At 40.8% G+C, this 27374-nt stretch overlaps 1 protein-coding gene across 5 annotated transcripts in view; it reads right to left on the bottom strand.

Annotated features, from left to right (window-relative positions):
* The window catches only part of SLC25A26 (solute carrier family 25 member 26), an 88922-nt gene that overhangs the window by 27298 nt on the left and 34250 nt on the right, over positions 1-27374 (bottom strand). The window lies entirely within an intron of this gene.

Genomic DNA, 27374 nt, shown 5'->3' with positions numbered 1-27374 from the left:
GTTATGTTTACCTAGGCTCATTTCTGCTGTCATGTGTCCCCAGCACTGCCAACGCATTTCTAGCTTCTTTACAGATTTTGCCCTGATAAATACCTCGCGACCAACCCTCTTAACGCAAGGGTAAAAAAGCAAACATACGTCTCTGTCAGCTCTGTAGGCTATGTAAGGCTAATACATGTAGTAAGCCTGTTTGTACCACCATGAACAGGGCTCCTTTCCAAGAACACTTTCCAAGGTTGTATCTTCCCCTATAGTTTCTTCCTCCTCCAGTCTCTCTGCTAAGTTCTTCTGGTTCTTCCTCCTCCTTCATCACTCTAAAAAGCCCTGTCCAATATCCACCTCTGGTGTTGACCCTGCCTTTGCTATCTCCAGCCCAAGTATCCATCCCAAGACATCTCAGAGAAAGGGATCCCTATGAAAATACTAGCCTGTGCTAGAATTGCCCTCCAGCTGCATCTGCAGGTCCGCTCTGTCCCTTCCTTAATGCTTCTGCGGGTATCTCCCCTACAGCTGGTCAGCCCCCGTTTCAAATCTTCTTCCAGATAGCCTTTTTCTTCTACTCTTATCTTCCTTTCCAAGAACAATGCATGTTGGGTTAGTTTTCCCCCTTATTTAGGCTGATTTTGCAGGTTTTGCATCATTTTATTAGTCTCAGAAAGTACTTACACACCTTTTGCCATGAAAGTAGTAGACACTCAAAATGGGTCACACTTAACTAACACACAAATCTTTGCTCTTTGTAATCCAAGTAATGTCAGGTTAAAAACATTCGCTAGAGAGATGAGTGGCTTATTAAACCCAAATTAAAGCTACACAAAGGAATCTGAAATGGTACATCCATTCAACATCACAAGAGTTAAAGAGTATTGTCTGCTTCACTGTCTTGCAACTAATGATTAATAAATGAGTCTATTTAGTTAATCTGCCAGGCAAAACTAAGCTTGACAGACACCTGCCACATAAAATTTGTTATCTATTCAGGCAGGAAATGGCAGTGAGAAGAAATCAATGTCACTGCTGTACACTGAGCTGACAAACTGAAATCTCAGAGGAAGTTCGTCATCTTGAACAACGAGCGATATCCCTGGTGGCATCTCAGAGCCCCACAATAAAGGTCAGACATGGCTCTTATTTATCAGGGCCTTGAAACTCTACTGTAGCAATTAAATTTCATCTTTAATACTGGGCGAAAAAGTCCAGCTATCTGACAGTAATGTGTGGTAATATATTTATGAGAAGATATATATATATATCTACATGCTGCTGCATCATTGTTGAATTGGCGTTAAATGGCATGATTTCTTTGCAATGCAAAATGAAAAGCAACATAAACTTCTATTATCTAGGCCAAGAAATAGAAAAAAAAAAGGAACAATGCCCACTACATTTGTTTCAAATTTGTTAAAAAAAGAGAAAAGGAAGCGCTCTGTATCCAGCTGTACACCAAACAAAACAAGCTTTCAAGTACAGTCTCCAAGTTTTGCTTTTTTATGCTTGTGAATGAGCGGTAAAATTATGCAGCTGTTAATAAGACAACAAGGGAAGTTTTTGACATAAACCCCTTTTTATCTCCTAGCTAGAAGCATTTCAATCACAGGGGAAATTTGTTCATGACTGCTGTTTCATTTTCGATGTTAGTGGTGTTTGCTTTCCATGTCCCACTCGGCGGGGACCAGAACTGGATGGGGTTTACAGGTTTCGGTTTTCCCCATGCACCCCATGAGATGCTGCAAGGACAGAGGGAAAAGATGACAATTGGTGAAAATAAAATTTCTTATTCATGTTATGAAAGCATTATCACAGGACAGCAAGTGTGTCAGAATTGCCCTGATGATGCCATTCAGGATATAGCCACGCAATTTAGCTGGGGGTACGAGTGAATGTTACTTTCTGTCAAAACAATGTATGAACCAACGTAAAAGAATTCATACATGTACTAATTATGACTGATGACACTGAAACCAATTTCTCTGTAATATACTGACTGAGGTCTGAACTTTCTTTTTGCCTTGAACAAGTTTTATGCACAGGCTTCCAAAATGCCTGGGAAGACTTCGGATGTGTATCAGTGGGATCTGCACAGCTGCTGGGCTCCCTCCTCTCTCAAATCCCTGCAGGATAAGGGCCTAAACATTCGTAAGTTTGACTTCAAGAGAGTTTGAAAACTTGCAAAAACCAAACAAACTAGGAAGCACCACCAACAAAACCAAGCAAAACAGCACCTTTGTCTGCACTAAGATCTTAATGAGGTGTCCTCCATTTCTGACAGTCATCCATTGAAGCCTATTTGACAGCATCCCAACTTAAAAACAAAACCCACACAAGCAATTTCATGGGTACTGGAATGAAAGGGAGTCTGGCTTCCTGCAGATTTGGGTTTTGTCATCAGGTTCTCTGAAGGCAAACAATTTCCAAGACACACTTGGTGATCCTCCCATGACAGGGACCTCCATCACATTCCCTCTTGACATCTATTCCACAGCCCCTGTTGACAGTTCAGTTCCTATTGCAAACCTTCCCTAAAACCCCTTAATCGCCTTTATTCTCCCTTCACAGATATATTTTCAAGAAACTTACAGGAACTTCTATTTCACTGCAGCCTCTGCCTTTCTGCCACATTGCTGTCGCCAGCGCATCCAAGGGCTGCACAGGCTGCTGTGTGTTCACGTACGCATACACCCTGTTTGCATAAGCCTATTTTCCCTAAGAGACCAGACTAAACAGCCCACACCCAAAAATGGGATTAATATATGCAAAAATAAATAGGTTTGCGAGGATAACTCATCCAACAATGAAAAAGCCTTTAGATGGCTTATTGCCCTTTACTCCTCTACCACAACAGACGTGACAAAAATCTTGCAGTCTGGGGACACTTCTTAATTTGAACATTTACAGAATTTCATTTCATATTTTGCTTTTTAGAAGAAAAGCTCTTCAGCAATGAAGAGAATCACACCCTGCCAGGCAGCAATATTTATGCCTGAAATAGGCTAAGGCAACAATAAAAATGTGGTCCACACATGTGGGTAACTTTCTGCCAGCAAATATGAAACCCTGGCAAGCTCCACCAGCCTCTCATTGAATGTTAATAAAAAATAGACAGAGAGTACCAGTTCTCATGTCTGGTCTAATGTTATATAACTGTGCTGTTCGTTCGACAGAGGCAACTCTCACACCAAAAAAAAAAAAAAAAAAAAAAAAAAAATTAAAGCCCTCAGACAGCTGTAAATCATTACTCTCAAATGTTTTATAGGTTAGTGAAATTATCATTTACTGTGGTCCCTGTATTCCTTAGCACCTGATGCCTAACCTAATGTACCGAATGTTGCAGATTCTTATTTCTACAGATCTACTTAATTCTCCTGCTAGAGGAGGATTTTAAAATATTATTTTGGCACTTCACAGCCAGAGCAACAGATACACATCTCACTTCTAAAAAAACCCTAACAACAAACCAACCTGCAAGTACTGAAAATTGGTAACAGAGCAAATGTCATCCCACCAAATACTGTTTAATTATATAAAAGAAGTTTAAGGAGGAGCTTAATAATATTCAAATATTCTCAAATAACTCAAAATTCACCCATTCAATATGTGATGCTAAATTGCAAGCTGACATCGTCCCGAAGGGAATACAGCAGCCAGGGTACAAGGAGAGCATGCTGAAGGAATGGCAAAGAAGTGGGGGAAGGACCAAAAGGGGAAAAAAACCCAACTGAAAACCAAAAAACCCAACAAAAAACAAAACCAACCTCATCAGCCCCTTCAGAACTGGGATTCCCTTCCAAATATGAGAATTCTTTCACACAAAGAGGAAACAGATGTCCATGGCTGGAATTTGCATGTGGCTTTATTCTCTTCTAGGATACAATAAAACTACTCTTCTTCTTATCCTTCAAGCTAGAAATTAAACAGTGGCATGTCATGCAGAGTCCAGCTGTGCTTTCCACCTCCAAATTTTATTAGCAATATATTTTAAAAGAAGAAGAAAACAGAGAGACAGAAAGAAAAGGAAAAACTAGAAAAGCATAAGAAATGAAAAACTATGTGGTATGTGTTCTTAAAACAATATAAAACCTACAGATGTTCTTGGTAATCTGTGGCACATGTTTGTTTATTCAGGTTTTCCCTGCCTCCAGTTCAGCGGGCTTTGCTCTCCAGAACAGCTATCTGTTTTTAGAAATGTTAGAGTAAATACTGAAAAAAAGATTGGCACAAACAGCCAGAGGAACAGGCTCACCTTGTAAGAGCTTTCTCAATGCCCCTGAAACTGTACCTCCATCCCATAAACCGCTCTCACCCATACCTCCACTTTTCCCTACATTAACAGCAATAAGAAAAAGGCTAACGGTTAGGAAGAGGGTTTTGAGAGTATGAATATCACAGAGGCCAACAGTAAGAACATCTGTTCACTTCAGGGAGAATGTACCGCAGTTGTCACGGGGTAGTTCTCAAACTTGCACCTAACCTGTCACTTACATGCACTTTGACAAGGCTCATAAAGATGCTATCACCGTTGAATCACTCCACCACAGTGAGCTGCAGGTGCCAAACTGTGGCTCCTCCATTGTAATTAGAAAGAAAAGTCTAATAATCCACTTCTGAGGATCAAGAAATATACTGTTTTCCAAGGATACATAAACTACAAATTTCAGGAGAACAATCTTCACTTTACCTAAGTCGCTTTTACATTCCTTTTATTTTTTTTTAATCAGTTTTTTTATAAAAGGTGGTTCTTTTCAAATAGGTTCAAGATACAGTAGACTAAAGCAACTTTGTCTGCCCACTGGAGTTAACACCAAAACATTTCCATTAATAATCACAGTAAATCTGGTTCGGTGTCTTGCCCTTCTAAAATTCTTCACACTCTTGCCCAATACATCAGGTGATGATAAACTGATGTTGCAGCTATAAATATACTTTCCCCATGTTGGGATTTGAAAAGACAGCATGAAATGAGGTAAGCCTCTCCCCACTCATGTCAGAGGGGATAACAAAAGACACCATTATGAAGACCTGTAGCTTTCTACCGTGCAGCCTGAAGGTGAAGGTGTAGAGGAGCTCAGCACAGCCATCATCGATAGTATACACCAAAGCTGACAAAGTAGACTTATTTTCTTGCAAAGCTTCAATTAACGCCACCTGCCAGATCCTCCTTGATAAATTGCAGACTTCACAAGCAATTTAACAAAGGTAATTTGTCATCTTAACATGAATGAAAGACCGTCAAAGCCATCAGCCACGTTCCTGCAGCTCTGAGAGATGCACGATGCGAGTGTGGTAAATGAATGGACAAGTTTACATGTTAAATAAATTATGGAGGGCTTTGTTAATAAACACTGCTGCAATTAGAAACAAAACTCTTCAAGCTAGTATGACAACACTGGTATAGCAATGACCAGAGAAGACCTTCTCTTGGCTGCATTCCTTAAGGGACACAGTGAAAGACCAAGCTCACATACAGCACCTTCCTATAAGACGGCACAAAGCCAAAGAGAGGTGGAACCCCATGGGAAGCTGGGCCATCACAGGCAAGTCTATCAAGTTGCATTTGTGACAAAAAACTTTTCACAGCTCTTTGGTGTTGAACGTGTGGCTCTGCAGCACTGCCAAAGGCAAAGGAACAGCATTTAGGGTGGTAGAAACACCGGTTTCAACAGTACCAAGAGTATTGTTAAAACAGAGGTTTCAGATCACGCACCAGCAGCCAACTAAGGTAATCAGCAATTCCCTCATTTTACAAGCAAATAACATTAACTGTGCGCGCTGGAAGACAATGCAAGCTATAAATGGGAAGAAATACAAAATTACTGAATTATGCTCATTATTCTGATTCAAGCATCCACTAACCGTCAAATAAATATTTGCACCTTGTCTACTCTGTTTCCACAGCTCTAAACCTCAAGTATTTCCACTTGTCACTCTGCATATGTGAATGTTTGGAAGTAAATTCCTTTCTGAGACAAAACATCATGTACCCCACAAGGCTGCTTAATTTGGTTTCAAGCCATTCTCACAGACGTCATGCGGACCTGTGTGGCAGACCTGACTTGCAAAAGGGTTTTCTTTTAAACAGCACCGCACACTTGTTACAAAAGCAACATATAAGGACATTATGTAGAGACAGATAAACACAAGGAAAATTCTATCCAGTAAAAAAAAAAAGTTTTTCTGGAGGTTCAATGTTGACCAGCAAAGAGGAGAGGCACGATCAGACATCTGGCATGACCGTGTGTGCCCAAAACACAGGAAAAAGAGCAGCGCTGAGGGAGACACACAAACTGAATGCAGGATGGACTGATTTAAGAAAGCCTGATGATCACAGAGCCCCAACTTTGCACACGCATTACAAACACCATCATCAAGCTATTGAAGGCTCCGTCCTCAAAGCAACAGTATTAATAGTCTTCAAATCCCCCACCTTTTGCACCAGAACCTTACTTTGATGGGAGGACAGAATCACTGTTAGGAATTGTATAGTTAGCCACATAAGTTGATCTTACTGGACTTCAAACATAAGATGGACTGACTGGCCCCTAATTAAACAAATAATATCCATGTCCTCCAATCTTCCAACAAACAAGCACTAAAGGAGGTGCCTGTTTTGCTATTCATTCTCAAAAACAACATATCAAAAAATCCTCAACAAGAAAATGAATATGCTGACACTGATTTGTACATGCTGTTTTCAAGGCGCAGATAAAAATCTTGTAGGATAAAAGATGAGTTTAGCAGCTCTAGAAGAATGAAGGTATTGTTTAACAGGAAGCAGATGTATGTCAGATGGCAAACTCATTAAAGTGTCCCATCGTTAAAGGAAACGGGATAACAACGAGCCATCTGAAAAAACCTGAACTGATCAGGAAATACACAAGCCGCAGCTAATCTCCTATTTATTGGTAGGTAATGCCTTTAAGTCATGCACATGCATTGAGTTTAGGACCATGAAGGACTAATCTTTGTTCTCATGAAAAAAACATAGGAGCAGAACCCTAGAGCGTGGAGTGCAGCATTTCTGGAAAAAGTCTTCTGAAGAAAAGCCCTAACATTTGGAGAAGCTATTACACCAATATGTGGGTGCACAAACACACGCGTGGTTATGTGCTGCTGTCTGGGCAGCATGTCAGTTTGCTAACTTTGAAGGCATTTTAATATATGTTTTACATACATGTAACATTTTACATCTAAGTATAGTTACAAAAATGCCTTATAAAAGGCACCTATTAAGGGAAAGCCTCTAAATACAAATTTTTAAACTCTAGTCAAAGAAAAAAAATGTACAGTCAAACACTGGACTGACAGATTCACAGTAGCACAAAGTTAAACATTTCCTCAAATGGGAATTTTGCAGGAGATACAAGGACCCAAGCACAAGGAATTAAACAAGCAGTGTTTGATTCACAAAGCAATTGGATCTATGGAGAGGAGCAAGAGTATTTCTTCATCCAGCAAATATTCAATCAAAGAAACTTGGCAACAGTGCAGCTGTAACTGCACTGACATCACCATAGAACTCTTGTCCTTAGAGTGAACAGCCACAAAAAAAAATTAACAGACTGGGAAGAATCATGTGTTTCTCCCTCCCTGGATGTATCTGAACCTATAGCAGTTTCATTACAAATATAACACAGCAGCTCTTGCCATAAAAATTAAATACATCTCTCACCAAGAGATTTCTGAATGTCACTAAAAAAATTTCCACAGGAAAATCCTTTGCATATGGGCCTGACGCAAAGTTCATTGAAATTGCTGGGAATTTTGTACATGTAGCTTTGATAGCTTCTCCATCAGGACCCACACTGGAGATGGAGAAAAGAGGAGAGCAGATGCAAGGGTTCTAGCATATAACACAAGGATCAACTAATTTGGATCCTACTACATCCTTCCAAGGATGCACAAACTCAGACTCAGGGTGAGAGCAGGATCTAGGATGTGCTCTTCTTAACTTCATATGCAGGAACTGCTGCCAATTCTCTGCTATAACAGAAGCCTATACAACAGCCCTACTAGTAGCTGTATCTGAGCCAAAACTCTGTACATTTAATTACAACTTAAAGTCCAAATAAAGTTAATATAAGCTAAGCAAATTCTTTTGAATGTTTTATTAAATCTGAACTTTGGAGTTTTGCTGCATTGATAGCCCTGATTATTTGGTAAGGGTATTCCTACATATTTGCCTTTTTTAGGGAAAAAAACCCAACCCCACACCAAAAAACAGAACATGACAAGTAATCAAGTGTTGCTTTAAACAAAACAACCACACAGATACCATGAGAAAATTACTTACATCAAGGCTAGTGCAAAATCAACATTAACGGAACAACTCTTACAAACCACCAAGTTGAAACTTCTTTCTTTGAAGTGCATGACCCATGCAGCACTATTTATATAGTTTACACCATTATCTCCATCATGTGGCAGAGAAAAAAAATGCAGATTAATGTCAAATCTAGAAAATACTATTCATGTAAAGGTATACACAGTGTATACACATTCAAAATGTTCTCTCACAAAATGGGCCACTGCTAAGCTTCCTTCTGTGACTGCTATTTTCAATTATTTAGGAAGAGCTGTATCTGCATTGCACGCTACAGGTAGAAGAAGACATAGCCTTGTCCTGCAAGGTGCTTGCCATCTCCCAGGCAGTGTCCCAATGGGTGCCAACGACACAATGCTCGGGGGAAACACAGAGGAAGCTTCAGTAGCCTGGGGTGAGCAGTCCATCATACAGCAGCCTAAATGGCAAGTCAGTACAGGCGGAGTTAAAGGACTGATCTTCAGAGACTCCTTGAAAGAGCTCCCCGTGCGTCATCTCCATCGGTGTTAGCTGAATAGTTGTTTCTGCAAAGCACCAACACACATGCCTAATTTCCAAGCTCTTTATAAAAAAGCAGTTAAATATGTCCTGAAGTCCTGTACTGAATAGCCTGACTGTTCCCTGTGCCTGAAATAAGACTGGGCTATATTCTATCCCTCATCTACCTTTTTTATTTTTTAATAAACAATTGCATTGCTTTAGCCCAACCACAAGACATGCTCTTGTGGAAGTCACTGAGTAAAATGACAATGGGGGACCTACTAACTTATGACAATGATCTCTCCTGGCTTTTATGTATTAAACATAAGCTTTCCTGAACTGCAGCTACAGTTCCACAAACTTTAATCTGATTCTACATTACAAAAGACCTTCTCTAAAACTCATTAAAGTGAATTGAAAAATCACAACAAGCATTTGATCAAACCCAAACAAAGTTAGACAATGCATGTACAGATACTGGAAGGATGGTTCCGTTATTTTTTTTTTTTTTTCCCCTTCATAATGTCTTTTTTTTTTTTTTTTTTTTTTTTGACGGTTTAACCAATTCTGCAGACTCTGTAACTATTTAAACAGGAAGCCCCCTGGACCCGGCAGACCTCCCTGCCTATGCAGCTGGAGCCTGCTCTGCTCCTAATGGAGCATTTCTTCCACCCCCACCCAAAGGCAGCAGCTGTACGATGTCGAGTCGGACACTGCTGGGCCACCTGGGACCCCCTGCCCTCCCAGGTGTGGACTTGCAGACTCGTCCACAGCAATCGAGCCCCTGGGAAAGCTGTCTCGCTGCCTGCAACCCCCAACTTCCTGCATGTCAGCAAGCTGGGAAAAAACTTTAGTTGCCGCTGGCTGCATACGCAAATCCAGCATGCAGAGAGCAGGGAGGGTTTGCCTTCAAGAACCTCTTGTAGGCTTCCTCAAAGGAGCCTAGCTCTGCTTGCACAACGGCACCACCATCATAAGAGCTGTGAAAATAAAAGCCATGACTCTCAATTACTTGTTTTAATTCATGTATGGAGAAGTCGCTTTCACCATAAGCCTTTGATTTCGTTTGCATTTCTTCACACAGCCACCTCATTTCTGTCTGCCTTGAGGATCTATCATAACCACAATGGTAAACCATAAAGCTACACCAAAACAATTTCTCACACTGTTACCCAGCTTGGACATGAGAAAATTGTACCAAACTAGAAGAACATAGGAACAGGATCCAGAGGAACAAAGGTGCTTTGGTGGGCAAGAACTAAACAACTGGAACGTCCCAGACACACACAAGCCCTTATTTTCTTCATTCGCTCATCCTGCATGGCTGTTCACATACCCCAGCTATAGTTCTGGTCTATTTTCAGAGCCCAGTGGGAACTGAAATACAGAGTGCAACAGCAGATAACTCTTGTTCTATGAAGCCCCGGTTATAGCTGCGATCAGCGAAGTAGACACTATTAAGTGTCCACTTTACCAGTATAAATCATGCCCTCCACGCTTGGCAAAGCACTTAAGAACATGCTTAGCTTTCACTATTGCTGAATAAGAACAAGATTATGCTTTAAAAACATTAAAGACCAGACCCAAACAAGTTCTTAGACTCCATATTCTTCTTTACGCTTCCAACTTCGCATTAATCTAAAAGCTCTTCCACAGCTGGAGCTGGGCCAAAGTGTTTTTGTTGAACTGACGCCTAAACAAAGTTTTCTGCTAATTTGGGGCTGCAACCAACATGGTGAATGAAGAGAAAAGCCAAATAAAATAGTCTAAACTTTTCTGTGGGTTAATGTAGATATACAATAAAGCACTCAAAGTGACCTCCAACACTCAACAGAGGATAAGATAAGCCAAGGTAACGACACAACTGCAGCTCCACCAAGCAGTCAGTGTGGCTCCCAGGGCCCCACAAAGGGATCAGATCCCACCATTTCCAGCATGCTCCTCTCTCAGGCAGCAGGTCTGAGCACAGCATCTGTTACACTGATGGTCCCTTTAAGAAACTTAGTTCTGTGGAAAACATTGACACCAAAAGGAAAAAGCCAAATTGCACGCCCACTGCAGCATGGCCTCTAGAGGAAAAAGGACGGGAAATGCTGCTCTCGCAGCTTTAATTCATTTAAAGGCCATTTTGCATCCAGAAGGTTCCACCGAGATGATTTCTTTTCCTCATTGGTTTTGCAGCCATGTCAAATGCCCATCACAGCCAAGTGGCAGATTTGCCAATTCCCTGCTGTCACAGGTAGATTCATAAAACCCACAGTGCAATGGCTGAGGTTGTGTTGCCTGGTATGGGCTTTTGTCTGTGATACACAGCAGTAGATGGGATTTACAGATACATGATTTGAACCATAGTCTTCCCAATTGTTTTCCAGCTGGAAATCAGAAAATCAGCAATTAAATAATTTTCATGCTAACAGGCATTACTTGAGGGGACAGAAAATCAAACAGAAAAATGTCAGTTGGGGAAATAGCCAGACATTCCCTAACCATGAGGAATCTCCAGAAATTTTACCTCTTCAATGGACAGTATTTTAGTATCTGCTTGAGATACCTGCCCTTGGATAGGTCTCCAGAACTGTTTCTGCTCCTGCAGCATTTAAGATGCCTTATTCTGGCTGTCACTCACAGACCCTATAACGCACGTGTGATGCTCCTTTCACCCTGAGACTGAGATATATCTGTCCAAATCAGTTCAACAAAATTGCAAGGCAGCATGTGAAGAAAAAAAAAAAAACCTGATCCTGATCAAAGGCACAGTGTCCCTGAGGTAGCGCTGCATATACATAGATGGACTCAAAGAACTGGGCAACAGGTAATGCAGTAAAGAAAAATTAGCAAGTAAGGTAAGGACTGAAGGGCAAAGGAAAGAAAGCAGTGCTATTGCCTAATACAAAGAATGAGCTGATCTCAAAGCAAATGCCATTTCCAGTGTAATGTTCACAACCTTTTGGGCTGAAGTGGAACAGACTGGTATTAGCAATGTATGATATATTCAAGTGACTTAAACCTGGTTTTTTTCTAATGAGATTACCAAGGTATACATTGCAATTCCCATAATGTTTCAACCTCAAGGCATTTTAATTACTTTTTTTATTTATCTTCCCTGGGATTTTCTGATTTGTGCCAGAATGCTTTCTTCACTTATAACACAATTTTTATCTCAGCGCAAGTACTAATAGAACTCTTCAGATAAAACCACCAAAATTTGCGGAACTCCCACAAGAGCAAAAATTAACTGTGGCTTTCAATCAAAAGATGTAAAACCATTAATACCTTTCTTTAAATAGTACCACCAAACGCTGCTAGTGGCCTTTGGGATCATGAAAAGAGTTAAGAAACCTGAAGAACAGTGTGCTAATTCTGCATTTGCACATACAATTTTAGAAACTCAGCTGACATCATGCCAGTACGTGATCTGACTTCATTTGGAAGTCCTGCTGTTGTTGGTGTCTTAGGCCTAGGACTAATCTGGGGTGGAAAGGAGGTTCCCAAATTCATGCTGAACTGCTGATAGACATGGTGAAAACAGCCTGTTATGCTGGGGAAAAAATTCCAGTAGCCTAAGAAACAGAATCTGATACAGAATGAGCTCTACTACTACTGTCTGCTTGTACTTCCCCTTCCAGCTGCAGCTGTGGGGATAGAGGGCGGGTTACAGCTTTCATTCCGCTCCCATGTGCTTATCACAACCCCCGCCACACCTTAGTGTCCCCATCTCTCCCATGCACTGGTCTGGCTCCTCACGTAACTGCTCCATCCCCACTTCATGCCAAGTAAGCCGGGTTAACGATGGCAGCTAGCAACAGGGGCTGTAACCTGTTCAAGCTGGCTGTGTAGACAGAAGAGGATCTCTGAGCACAGCCTAAGGAACAGACAATATTGGCTGATTTCACTCTCAAGCTTAAACTAAGGATAAGCTATTCCCACCACCACCACGGTGCACCCAGCAGCGGTCATCCTAGAAAAGATCCCGACATGATGCCCTGTGCCCACAGAGCAGCTGGTAAGCACCTATTTGGAAAGTGTAGCTGAACACTGGGAAAATCCTACCCTGAGAAACAATCTTTAGAGGATGTGCTAGTTGAAAAAAACCAAAAAAGCAAAGACCTCATGCCTTTGCTTTGCAACACGTAGCAACTCAGTAAGACAAATGACAAAAGCCTTTACTGTGGCAGGATAGTTAAATACAATCACAATAAAATTCCACCTGTCAGCTCCAAAAGCACCCCACATGTAGAATTTACACAAGCTGAACTGGAACTGGTTCAGGGCATGTCATAACAGTCATTTCTGCACTGTGCACTGTTAAAATTGGCCTCAAGATGAATTGAGCGCCTGTAAAGGGTAACCATATTTCAAGCAAACCAGGACATGCTCAGGGTAGTTGGGCTGCCCCTTCAGCTGCATTCCAGAGTGTTTAATTTTTGCCACTCGGTTTTCATGAAAAATATTTCCCATACACCTCCAAAAAATACTGCAATCCAGTAAAAATACCTTGTGGTAAAACTCTGGAGAAGAAAAAAGAAGAAAGGTATTAGTTTATATTGAAAGGGTTTTGCACAGCATTATTTAACCTACACTCCTAAGCTAAAAGTAAGAATCACAAGTATTTTTTGCTCACACAAGTTACTTGCTATCTGTCAGTTCCCATAACTAAAACGCGGCATTTCCAACCTAATAGTATCACATTGGGTTTTTTGAATGGCAGCTTATTTTGTTTGTGTTTGTGATGCTTTCCAGCAAAAGCATCACACTTCTGGCATAGGAGACAACATTAGTAAAATGTAAATAAAAAGGGCACTGTAAATGATCTCACTCTTACTCCGGTTTTTCTCAAGAGGCTTTAGCTTAAGAAATCTTCTCACTGTTTGCAAAAGACTTTTGAATCAAGCCAGTGGTGCTGAGCACCTTCATCCCTTTTTCAAATCAACTTAACCTCAGGCAAACAAGTATGGGGGAAATAATGAGGCATGGCCCTTCCCAGAGGCTGCGCATTAGTGAAGTCAGCCTGACATGAATGGAAAACCTCTTGGGCTTTCTCAGAAATTAATGTACCAATAACGTAAGATTAATATGTAATAATGAGACAATTTCCTTCCATGTCACACAAACTACATATACTGTATCGGCACACCACGCACACTTTGAAGCCAGCAAATTACACTGTCAGCAACAAATGCATTTCAGATGTAGCAACTAGAACAGTTGTTAGTGGCAGTTTTGCAGGGAAGGCTGCAGTGAAGCCCATGTTCCCTTTACCCACACAGCTAAATTAAGTCTTTAGATGCTCTGGTGCACAGGTCAGACACTTTGGTAACACATTTTTAGCAGGGCATTTGCTTGATTCTGAAGGTAAATATTTTTGTAAATGATTCACTTCTAAAATGCTGCTATTCTCACATTTCTTCAGATCTAAAAATTGCCCTCTCGGAACCTTCAAAAACAGATCTTTAAACTTGTATCATTAAACAACAACTTAAAAAAAGAGAGAGAGAAAGAGACATTCAGGTATCCTGGATTTCTTCTTATTCCAGGTAATTTACAACGTACACAGTCCAGCCAACCTGTTAAAACTTCCCCCCCTCCTTTCTATTTCCTGATGCCACCAACACTCGGTTCACAAAAACCACCATTTGGAGAGATAATGAGAAATCCAAACAGCCAGCTGGGCTGCACAAGGTTTGTGGTGTCCTCTGGGGAGGCCAGAGGCTCTGCCGGGGATAAGTCATTGAGCACGGAATGATGGGGCAGCAAGATGTGATCACACGTTAGAGAGAGAGAACATGGGAAAAGCAGCTATAATTTTGTTGCAGGTCACTTACGTACCAAACACCTCACAAACAACTGAAGATTTGCCCCAGGACCTACAAATATGGGAAGGAAGGGAAATGTCATTGCTTAATTCACTTAAAAGAAATGCAGCACAGACACTGCATGCTTAAGTGCCACTTTGGTGACAGCTCATTCTTGATAAATAAATCATTTATACACCTGATACAGCTCATTTCTTCCTTTCATGATAATTACAGTTTTAGAAGCCTCATTTAATGGGTGCAAATTAATTTCCAAATTCCACCTACTGCCAAAGAATGTATTTTATTAGGTGATTAATTACCTGCAGGAGCACTGCAGGAGACACCTTGGAGGCAAACAAGGATTGCTGTGACAGCTCCTTTAAGATATGGCTCCACTCCTAAAGCCTGATGAGCCCAGAGATAAAATAACTGCATACAGGTGTTATCATCTACAGCACCTTGGGATGTTTGTGCTTCAGAGAAGTGCATTTCCCCCCTACAATATGCAAATAGTTGCCTTGATGCTATAGCCCTTGCTTTGTGACAAGTCCCATAAAATGCCTGGGGTTGGGTCTGCTTCCACAGTGAGGCAGAAAGCAAGAACAGCCATGGGGAACTACTCCTCCCCCAGTCTCAGTGTACTCCTGAAATCTCCTGCACTCCTAAAACACAGACCAGTTGGCCTTCTCCAGCTTATATGCCTGGATGACATACAACAGGTTTCAAATTTCTGGGCCAAAAATACTTTTTGTAAGTTTTATGTAAGTCAGTTACAGAGGTGGCAGGATTTATAACAAATTTTACTGCAATTTCCTTGCAGTCATTTCAGACCTCTACACTGACCGGAGCTTCCAGCAGACCTACACTCTTCACAGTACAGCAAAAAGATCCATACACGTGCCATGTAACTCCTCTTTGCAATCAAGGCTGGTGCCCAAAGATCACAGTGAGAAGAAACCAATGCAGCCCAGCACAGCTTATATACATACCTATGCACCTACACACCACAGTCACCTTGACACATCATGTAGATACTGAAAACATCTCCATAGAAAAAAAACCCTTACTGGAAGACAAGTGGAGAAACACAGTGTTTAACAAATTTTATAGGCTTTATTCATCTGTTTTGCTTCAGTCTCTTATTCTACGCAATATCCAAAGCACTGCTGCCACAAAAACATCTCTGCTCCCTTGCAGTTCTTGTTTACCTTCTCTTACAACAACACTTGCCTTTCCTAGGAATTACAGTATTATGGAGAAAATGAGATCCAAAGGCCGTTGACCAAGGGCAGGGCCTGTTCCAACACATTTGTCTAACCTATTTTAATGGCCTCTCCTGATGGATGGACTGCACAGATGATCAGCTCAGGTGTTGCTTTGTTGGATAGTTCCCCAGAGCAATTTAAATCATTACTTCACCCTCCTATCACAGGCATAGGCACAGATTTTTCTTTTCTCTCCTTCGCAGAAAATTTTCAAGTACTTGTCTTTATCTATCATTCTTCCTCCCTGTGGCTTTTCCAGTGCTCTTCCTCCCTTTCATACACAAGGACATCAGTCTCAAAGACTGCCAAAGGCAATCCTCACTGTGTATTTCATCAGCAAGCTTAAGCCAGATAGTTAGAAAAAGCCGGTTAAGTCTAAACCAATATTAACCCTTCAAGTTTGGGAGCAAGAGAGAATATAGAGTCCGAATAGCCTAAGAGAGATGCTCTCATCTAACAGCAATAAATTCCTCCTGATTTCAGGCTAGTGGGACGTCACAATCTCCCTTCAGCATGTGTGGGAAAAGGAACATCAGAGCTGAATATGGCTAAGGTAGGAGAAAAGAAAATAAAACCAGATTTTGAAAATCTGAGAACTTACTGCTTTCTAACGAAATAATAATGAAAGACACAAAGTCTTTTCAGAAGCATTTTGCAAAGCTGAGGATACAAGGTGAAGGAAGGATTGCTCTGGACTCTGAAAAGACCACCTGAGGTCAGAATGTATCCATAGCAGTTGTAGTTTTCAAGATGTGGATGCCTAACCTGACTTCCTATTACAGAAGTATAAGCCCTCGATATAACTCTCAGCTAAAACAAGATCAGAAGGCTACGTGTTGTACTTTCTCTCAAAAAACCCCCAACAACCTACAGCAGCAAAACAAAACACCCCAAAACTAACAACTACACAAACTTCCCAGAAAAACAATCAGATCCCAGTGAAGATCAAACTGGAGCTTACTGCTCCAAATCTGCCCTTGATTAAGTACGGAGCCTTCCACCACTGAACAGTTGTTACAAGGTTATAGAGAGAAGTCTCATCTAAAATAACCCAAAGTAATTAACCAACTCTGACAAACACTGTACTACAAACCTACTTCAATTTTAACCCATATCGTATGCTAGAAACTTCCAGTCAAACATTCTGTATTTTCTCATTTGCCCACATACGCTTGTTATTAAAACCACATGCGGGCACCGAATCATTTCATGGTTCGTTTAGAGACAAACACGCAGAAAATTGTGGGAAACAAGTATAACCCTAAGAGTCTGTGCAAGCCTGTGTATTCCGAGGCATGCTGCGGTGCAGAAGCTTGAGCTACAGGACTACGTTATTCTGGGGCTCAAAAGTGAACAGGAGGGAACTCACCATATATGTACACTGAATTTCTGAGCAGATCGTTAGCAAAGTCAGTCAGTGTGACAGTTTCAACCCTCAGTGCCTTGCAAAATGTCACATGTGTGCTCAACTCAGTTCACAACAAAAACCCTTAAGTGAGGCAGTAGGATAGTCTTTCCATTTCTGAAGAATTCCCCAACTGCATAGGAAGTTAGGAGCATAACCTCAGGCAAAGCATTCAATCTTTCTGGATCTGACATCTGGAAAAAATGGTAGCCCTTCATCTTGCCCATTGGACTAGAAGGTCATGAGCTCAAAGATGACCTTTTGCCAAGAGGACAGTCAGCAAAACAGTAAGGCTTTGCTTTTGACCGAGTTTGTATGGATTATTCGTATCACAGCACTGGCCGAAGGGCCCAAACATAATGTGCCAGCTCAGATGTGCAGTGATAACACACATGAAGTCCACCTGAGAACACAACCTCTTTCCATTAATGATTACTGTTGCATTCAGAAGCATCAATTCCCTGAAGGGAAAAACTTATAGATAAGCATTTTCTATAAGAATACATCTCCATTATGGATCTTATTGCCCAGCAACACAAGGGATGTTCAGATTATGTCTGCAGATTTCCAGTTTTGCTTCAAAGCCTAAAGCAGCAGGTACATTATCCAGGCTTCTTCTTGAGCCCTCTGTAAGGCCTGTAAAAGGTCAGATCCTGACATGATAACACAAATTTTTAGTAGCTGCAAGATTTCAGCTTTCCTCTTACTGGAGTGTATGTACACACATACAAGAGATTTTCCATGGAACCCAAATGCTTCAAGATAAAATTAAACCATTAAGTGATGAGGTTTTCCAGGAAGTTCTAGGAGAGACCTCTCAAAGACAACTCTGATCAAACAGCTGTCTATTAGAAAGCTTTGCAAAAAGGTCATCTGTGAAGACAGACAAGGAAGATGATAAATCTAAAGCTCTATAAACCATCTGGCCAGACGAAGCACACATTTCTCACAAGAACACTGGCTTACCTATAGCTTTACAAGGACAGTAACAACACTCAAGAGCACTAACCAAAATTTCAGACTTCAACCTTCTACTAATGTTTCCCCCTTGCTTTAATGTAATACTATAAAGTAGAACTTCTAACTGGTATTAATGAGGCAGTGAACAACCCCTTTCAGAAAAGGGAGCTGTAATTTCAGACAGCTGCATACGTAAAACTCTATCTCATGCTAAATAGCTGATTCCTGAAGAGGGAAAACAAAGAAAACCCAGCCAGGTTCCTATGACTGAGACTTCTGATCGATAGTTGGAAAGGTGGAGGGGAGGGGGGAGGGAAGGTCACAAGACTAGCAAGCGTGTAACAAACACAGAACAGTATTTATCAAGATTTTGATTATTGCAATTATTTCAAAACTAGGGAAAGAGGCGGCTTTAGTACCGAAAGTCCTAAGTATATACCAAACTTCTTTGACCAAGCTTGTGGGGTAATAGGAAACTACATTTGCTGCTCTGTACTGCTCTAGGAAGACCTATTTATTCCCATCTCACTTGCAACACCGGTGAGCTGCGGACATAAGACAATCCTTTTCTCCTCTGTGTTTCTGAGCAGAAACAAAGCTTTTTCCATGAGGAAAATCCATATCTTTGAAGGAAAGAACTTTATAGTGCAATCTAAATGTTCATCAAAGCTCTACTTGTAACAGCAGGAACTTAGCACAGGGAGGCAGGTGGGGTCAATAAGAATTTATGGGATGTCTGTAGACATATTAAATATCGTAAGTTCTTCAAAAAACAGGTAACACTGAAATGGAGTTTACAGACACAGTTGATTTAAAATATGCACAGTCTCAATCTATACTCAGTACCTTCTCATATTAGAATACATTCAGAAGATACCATCTGCTCTTTATAGGCACTAGCAATCAAAAGGTTTTCTGTTAGTGTAAGCACAGGCATTAAAGGATATATTGGGGTAAAGCTCATGCTAAAAAAGGAGCAATGCTCAACTCTGCATTCTTTCATCCAAAGGTACACCTGTATCCTTGATCACAAAGTTTATTCAAGCTGTGGCACCTGCACTGTGCCCATATTCACAATACTTTAGTTTACAAAACCTGCAAAATACTTTTGGTCAATTGGATTTTCTAATCTTGTCATTTCTTTACTGTCAAAGGACCATTTGATCATTTCTCTGTTAGACAACAAACTTTTATTTCCTGATTATTCTCATGGAAAAATAGGAGGAGAGAGACAAGGTACTAGTAACTTCCCTTTAATTCAACATACTTCACCAAGTAAAGAAGCCCGGGTATCTTCTATCTAGATGCCTGGAAGCAGCCTGACCCTGCAAACATCTCATTTAAGCAGTTCACACTTAACAGGAGCTTGGAGAGCAGAACAGCTCTTAATGTACAGAAACGCCAACAGTTCCATTTCATTGTGATTTTTCTTTGCTGTACTGAAATACTTCAAAACACACTTGTACAAAAACCTTTTCCATTCCAGTACCATGGAATGTTAAGATGTGGTTGAACAGAAAAGCTTTAGGGTCACAAAAAGCTATCCAATTTTACTGTCTCTGATCCAAACTGTAGCCTGGGTATCCATTTTCAAACAGAACCAAAACACATCGGGAGCTTTATGCTCTCTGAAATGTTGTTAGGCTGCGCTATAAATTTAATTATGGAAACACCTTTGATGGAACTAAATAGTAGTGCTTGTAGTCAGCAATAAGATCACCAATGGCAGAAATAACATTGATAGATTTACATAAATCTACCAGTGCGAAAGCTTAAAAGTGGCAAAGTACCCTCCATCTCAATTGAAAAAAATTTCTAAACTCATTCAAGTACCTGTAAGAGGTATGTGGTATGGATACAATTAATTAAAAATAAACCAACAATGGCAAAACTCCACCTCTGCAAACATGCAGTATTTGCAAGTCTGATTCATGATGGGTATGGGCCATTACAACCCAATGCACATACAACACCATACAATTCTAATATCTTGGCTTTAAACTCCCTGATCCTCTTTTATAGGCTGGTTTCTTTTCCTTGCTATTTCAGGAATTTCACTCTAATAAACTGTGGAATTCTGCTCATAGAGAGAAAATTCCTTAACTAAATCTTCAATTAAACAGTCTCATATCTACCAGGAAAAGGTAAGTGGTACCTCAGACCAGCACCATCGTTTGGTTACTCACAGACTATCCATAACTACTGAAAGGACATCTGCGCTGATCAAGTTTGAGAACATTTTGTACCAAAAAATATTGCTCATTTTTAACACCTGAGTGGTTTCAGGAGTGCCCTGAACTAAACCTTCAGCTTGTTAATCTCCACAGGTATTTGGACTGTAGCCCATGTATTTTCAACAGGTACCTGAGACAAGATAAATTACAGTATTTGGTTAGTACAGTAAAACTCAGTGCCTTTGCCAATTATTAATACCGTAACATGGTCCTGATCCAAATTTCACTGGCATTGTTGGGCTTTGCCTTCCACCAGCTCCAACTACAGAATATCTGGATGGTAAAATTTTAGTTAATCACTTGGATAATGATACTTAACCAGTGCTAAGGTTTCCACCTCCACTATATGCTTATAATCTGGCTCAGAAAAATTAATTATTTCCATCACTTACTGGTACAGCAGTGAACAAGCCATTCAATAGGATATTTATTGACACCTTGTCTGACTGTATAAAGCTGCATTTTTAGACTGGTTTGCTGTTGAAGCAGTGCATCAAATTGCCCTCTTTTTCCCTCCTCCTTAGCTTTTGAATTCATCATCTGATTTTAGGCAAGTAAGGCAGAGGAGAGCCAAAGCTCCCAGAACTTCTGTGAACATAAAATAAACACCTGAAACACATCTCTAAGTGTCTTGGTTGAGACGAGAGACTCAATCTGGCAATGTTGCAGGAAATGCTGCAGAAGGAGCTCAAGAATTTTCTGTGTGGTTGCTGGCTGGGCAATCAGTGGATATACACAGGCAGGCAACCAGCACACAGATACCTGGGGAAGCACGCTAGCATCTATTATCACCCGCTCAACCAACAGCTCAGGGCTGTAGGAGGAAGTTTTGAGGCCATGAAAGCAGCACTTTAAGGCAGCACAGTAGGGAAAGCACAGGTGCTGTGCATCACAGGTCCATAGGAAAATGTGTTTCTTCTGTTTATAGAACTACTTCAGTGAAGAAAAGGTACTATGGCCTTGAGAACACGCTGATGCTCATATACTGCACAATGTGCAGAGATGACTAGGTGAACATCCAGGGAAAGCTGCGTGCATGCAGCTAAACAGCCTTTTAGAATTTCCTACAGAAAACAGAACCATCCAAAACACAGCAGGGGGGATATCACAGATGAAACAACAAAGAAACAAAAAGCCACTGCAGACCTGTGTAAATAAATGGTGAAGCTGCTTAAACCCCAAGGATTTCTGGTTTGTGGTGCTGGATTAAAGAGTAAAGCAAGATCCCAAGAGATTCTGCCTGTACTCTGCTCTCAAAGGAAACATAATGCACAAAAAGATCCGTAGCAGAAAGAAGATCCAGTGTTTGGGTCTCAGCGTACAACTATTAAAGCTGAAGTGCTCTTTAACAGGGTTCTCCAAGACATAGCCTCTGTGGGGAAGCTCTGGAGACCATTTATAGAGCCCTTTCCCAAGCTCAGGGCACCACTTAAGTCTTTCTTGGCCACAAAATGTTATCTCTGGCTGTTTAGAATGTGTTCAGAGTCCTCAGTCCTCCTGAGGAGATGGGGAAATCTGTGAGGCCAACAGGCCAGCAGACATCTGAGGAACAGCTGCTGAGAACTTTAGAAGTTCCAGGGACCTTAAAGTTGATTAAAAATAGAAATAATTTAATCAAGGTCACATTACTGCTCAGAAAGAAGGAATTCTCTTTAAATACACAGTATTTTGTTACAGTAAAAGTACTCCCTGTGTTGGCAATTCATGGGCCTTGGGAAAATAAATACTTTAAGTTGTTCTAGGCCATCCCGTTTCAAGATCGTCATTTCCAAGGGGACTGAGCTCAAACATCAACCTCAACAAGTGGTCCCATGTTTCAGTGCCTGCCCCTTAATACAGGCAGGATCTTCCAGCCACCTACTTCGCACAAAATTCATATTGGATACTTCAGTTGGCTTCTTTCTACCAATATTTCCCAGCTCTGCTCCCTTTTTTAATTAAAAATGAGGGGAAATTCCAGAGAAAGGAAATTTAGCAATGGGAATAGTTCCCTTACACACACAAGAGACATTTCCAACTCATATACTTAAAGAGCTAAACCAGATTTAAGCACTTAAGCAGCCTTACTTGTTTCTGGAAGTACTAAGCTCCTTCCTCACTGTTAATGGCAGCTCTGCGCATCTGGTGGTTTTGAGGAGAGCATGAAGGTAAAATGAAATCACAGGTGAGAGGACACAATCTTTTCAGGTCCCTTAGTAATACACAGGATCGCTGTGTCCTGAAGTAGTTAATTCCTGAACTGCTGGGACTGTCAAGAAAACCATGCAAAAGCATTACCTTCTTTGTGTTCCCTTCTGTTGAAGTAAATTAACAGAAGACATTAGCTTGTCAAACCATGGATATTCATAGGCTTAGCTGAAAGTCATCATACTTGGTCTTCTGGAAATTTTTAAATGGACACAAAATTAAAACAGGATAAAATGAGGAAAGGTACTTTGAGTCACTCTGAGCACAGGACACAAATGGACAGATTGAATTTTCCTAGCATTAGCTGCAATAAATACATTCCAGGGCATGAGGGGTGACGGAGCAGTGGAACAAGGAAGTATTCTTGACTGATTTGCAAGGTTTTCTTTGTGCCCAATGGCTTAAAAAATTTGTTCATCCTTCCTTGAAGACGACATTTGTAATGCTGTACCGTTGCCAGGGTGAGTCAGAGGTTAAGTTACTGGCCAGATAAATCCCAACAGCACAATTTATGTTCACCTGACCCATGGATCTGTGCAACATACTGACTCAGATATTAGAGTAAAACAAAAGACTAAATATCTTTTGCATCTTGCTTTTCACCACACCAAACACAGTGTGCTGCAAGGTCTTGGGCAGAATTCTCTCCCCATCGTATGCCAAGCCCAAACTCTTTTTAACTTTTTCTTCCTCACTCAAATTGTCATTGTTTTCCCTCATTTATTTGCTCCCATAGGCATCTGGAATATCAAGGTAAGGTGAGTTTGCTCTCAGTCACCATGCATAGAGGCCATGGCAGTTCACCAGCCTCTTAAATCACACTACACTCACTGCTTTCCTCAAACACCCCCCTACAATTCTGAATCAAGCATCACCAATCATGAAATAGGCTCTAAAAAGTACAGGAATGAAAACAAACACATCAGGGCTCTTTTGTTGACTGGCATTTGAAATTGCACCACGGCATCTAGTTCACTTCTCAGGCATTTTTTTTCCATGGTCATTAGATGTATACACACTTCTGGTTTTTAAAAGCAGCTCATACTCTACATATTCACATCAGTCAGAGACATGGATCTTAACAGATACAGTAACATCCAAGTTTATCCAGAGAACATTTATCCACCGGGCACATTCATATTGTCTCTCAACAGAGCGTATGACATGTATCATAACATCAGGGAAGGGAATGCTTCAGTGATTTGTAGAGGCACTGTGAGCTTTATTCTTCTTCCAGACAGTGACAGTTGAGGCCAGAAGTGCCTGACCTGCCACAGAAATTCCTGGGCTTAGTCTCTAATTGCATTCTTTCGGAAACTACATGTTCTGAAAATAACGGTTAGTACCATTAAATATTCAAAGTCAGCATCTCTCAACTATCTAAAATTCAAAACGAACTGATTAAACACACATCTAGACTTACAACCAAAGTGAAAAAACAACAGAGAACACTGGCAACAGAGCTGTGAATCCAAAACAAAATTCCTACTCATTACTTTTAAGGTGAAGCGTTAGCACTCATAGAAAAAGTGCATACATTTCAGAGCACCAGAAAGGGTAAATGAACTGGGGGGGGAAGAATAACTAAAAAATGCATAAGATATAATATTGTGGGATATAGTTCTGATACAAATACTAGAGACAACCAAAAGAGGAAAAATGTTCTTCAGAATCTAGATCTAGTTCTATCAGAATTTTCAGATATTAATTTACAAAACAAATCCTGCTGAGATTCAAGCCTAAAGCCTTCATACAGACACCCCTTTTACCTTCTCAGAGCAGTCCTCATTGTCCTTTTGCTCATCATACCTTCTTAGCCAGTTCCAAGCTGAGCGAGCCCACCTCTTCCCAACTGCTCAAACCAGAATCTTTAGCTTGAATGACCAGCTGATCAAAATAAAAAATCAGTAGCTCAGTGATACCAACTACTCAAGCTAAAGCTAAGGAGTAGAATTTCACTGAATTGTTTCTCTAAGAAAATGCAGAGCCTATCAAAACTTCTGAAAGAATTAAAACCACAAAAGATAGATGGTCCCTGCAGTGGCATTCTCTCTTTGTTTTTAAAAGCCTGTTCAGAAACCAAAGGCGTTTAAAACTGGCAAGAAAAACCCACCACACTGAAAGTATCCACAAAGATTTCTCGTGCTGAAAACTACAGGCACTACCCATTCATTGCCTTTGCAAAACACAAGGCCTTACAGCCAGCCAGAGCACATGACAAGAACCCTCAAGTGTCCATGAGCAAGTGCATTGCTCCCAAAAGGAAACCAATGGATAGGAAAGCAGAAAATCAGTTGAAAATTCTTGCTGCCATTGGCATGTTTTGACCAAGTCTAGAACTAAACACGAGACCTTACACAACACCAAGAGCACCAACTCCTTTCACTGCACCTCGGTGTTCTCGCTGTTGCCACTTCTCAGGTCTTCCTTGTCCTCTGCTTTTGTTTCCTTTTTCGTGACAGCTCCAGCTGAATTTTGATGTTAACTCTTCCTTTCATATCACACTGTACCTACATACCTCAGGGTTTGTTGGATGCATACAGCTTTTTTTACCAGCCCTGACACGGAAGTGAAATCCTCTGCCAAGCATGGCAGGTGTGGGATGAAGTTGTTCCAAAGCTGCCAAGAATTTTCACGGTGAGAACTTCTCTTTCTGAAGCATCTCCTCTGTCCGTAGCTTTGTTAGCTGTCTTTCTGGTTCTCACTTTTCAGACAAGAAACTGCACTGCTGAAACGATTTTGAAACAAAGGTGAGGGACCACATCAGCACCCTGAAGAAGCCTCTGCCACAAAGGTTCAGGAGACACATGGTTGTGGGTCGTGCCCCAACTTGTTGGCTCACAATTCTGCTGAGAGGGAAGTCAGCAGGAAAACACTGATGAGAGCATGATTTAGCCCACAAAGTTTATCTGTGTAAGATGTTGTTTTGCAAGGAAGCATACAGAAATAAATAAGGGTGTTTTGGAGGAGAATCTTGAAGGGAAAGATAAATGGGGAATAAGTAGGAAGAATCATTTGTTTTCCCAGAAAATAAATACAAGCTGCCCCCCAAAAAAATATCAATCATTGGTGTAAAAACTCTGAGCCAGCTGTATCCATTCAAAAGGGTTAATGTAAAAGTTCAGGATTTGCAGTACCTACTTCTACAGTCATTTTTGTTTGGGAGTGCTGGTAGGAACAAGGACTCACTGAAGGGAGGTTGGATGCTTGCCTTTTAACAGCTGCCAGCTGTGAGCCTGAAACAGCAGGGCACCTTTCCTACCTCCTGACTTCCCTGAGGATTTCACATCTGGCCCCAAGGACAGACAAGATACTGGACTGGACAAAACATAGGTCTGATCCTGTCAGGCAAAGTCTAACATGCCTGCTCATCTGCCACCCACCAAAATAAATGCTCCAAGTGTGAGGCATCTGGCATCTCATCAAAAGACTATAAACAAAAAAGGACAGGGTTGCTTAGAAAAAAGAAGCTCGTCTTTCAGCTAAGTTTCAAACTTTTGGGTGGTTTGGTTTTTGTTTGGGTTTTTTGGGTTGTTTTTTCTTTGCTTTTTGGGGGCGGGGGGTGGGGGGAGTGGAGAGTTGCAGTGAATTTTCACCAGGTACAAAATTATATATTAGGTGTTGCACAGGACAAGAACTTTATCTCAGCAGACCCCAAAGCACCATGAAAACAACTCTTCAGCATTTGTGTACAACTCAGGTAATTAACTACTCAGCAGAAAACAACCCCATAGCACTACCACTGAATACTGAACACTTCTAAGCAAAACACTGGGAGTTTAATTAGTCGCAATGGAGTTACCCAGCTGGAAAGTTGATGGTTAAAACACTGAGAAGCCATAATTCCCCACATTCCTTTGCTACCAAAAAAGCATACAGCCCTTTTATAGCTAATTGGTAAGCTCAGAGGCAGTGCGTTCAACAAACTATTGAAAGGCAATGATGCTTATTGAACTAGGTCTGTGACTGTGTATATCTTTAAGGAGTAATACATAGCATAGCGCCTGTCCAGTTATCTCCAGCTACTGTCTGCTAGATGGCACATTGTAGTTCAAACCACTGCAAAGTTCAGAACTAGGAAGAAGGTTGCTATGTGCAGGCTACAGCAGGGAAAAAGAGTTACTGAAGTAAGCTACTACACGGTGCAGTGAAAATAAACCTTTTTATTACTGTTTTATAAAGAATAAAGGAAGACATCCATTGCCATCAGGTTGTAGAGGATCTGCAGTACAGGAGATGGCCGCTTTTGACTTCACAAAGCAGCTGTTGATGTGTCTGGGCTGCACATTAAGACAGAGAAATGTTAGCTGCTTCTCTTAAAACACGAAGAATGAAAAGAGCTATCTTTGGTTGCTTTCTTTATGAAATCTCAAAACATGAATAGCTTCATTAATCTGATTCAAAACTGTAACTAGAAGTGAGGTCTACATGTAAAAGCAAAAGTCATGAATGCGTTTGATGTATTTTAAGTAAGGCACTGAACTGCAGTTGTTATTTACAGATCAAAGAAGCTCCAGCAGTGTCCTGAAACAATCTAAGTGAGAAATGCCAAAATCTGATTTCATCCATGTCCATATGTTGCTTTGAACTCATAATTCACAGAATTGGTCACTATATTGAACTAATTATCAAGCTTAACGCTTGCCAATTTTGATGGCTGTGCTCCCTTATAAAAAAGTCAGGTTTGAAGGGAAGTGGAATGATATATTGGAAGACATGCAGCCTTTACTG

Source organism: Falco cherrug, chromosome 4 (genome assembly GCF_023634085.1).
Source record: "Falco cherrug isolate bFalChe1 chromosome 4, bFalChe1.pri, whole genome shotgun sequence".
Classification (NCBI taxonomy): Eukaryota; Metazoa; Chordata; class Aves; order Falconiformes; family Falconidae; genus Falco; species Falco cherrug.
This window is presented reverse-complemented; position numbering and strand designations above follow the sequence as displayed.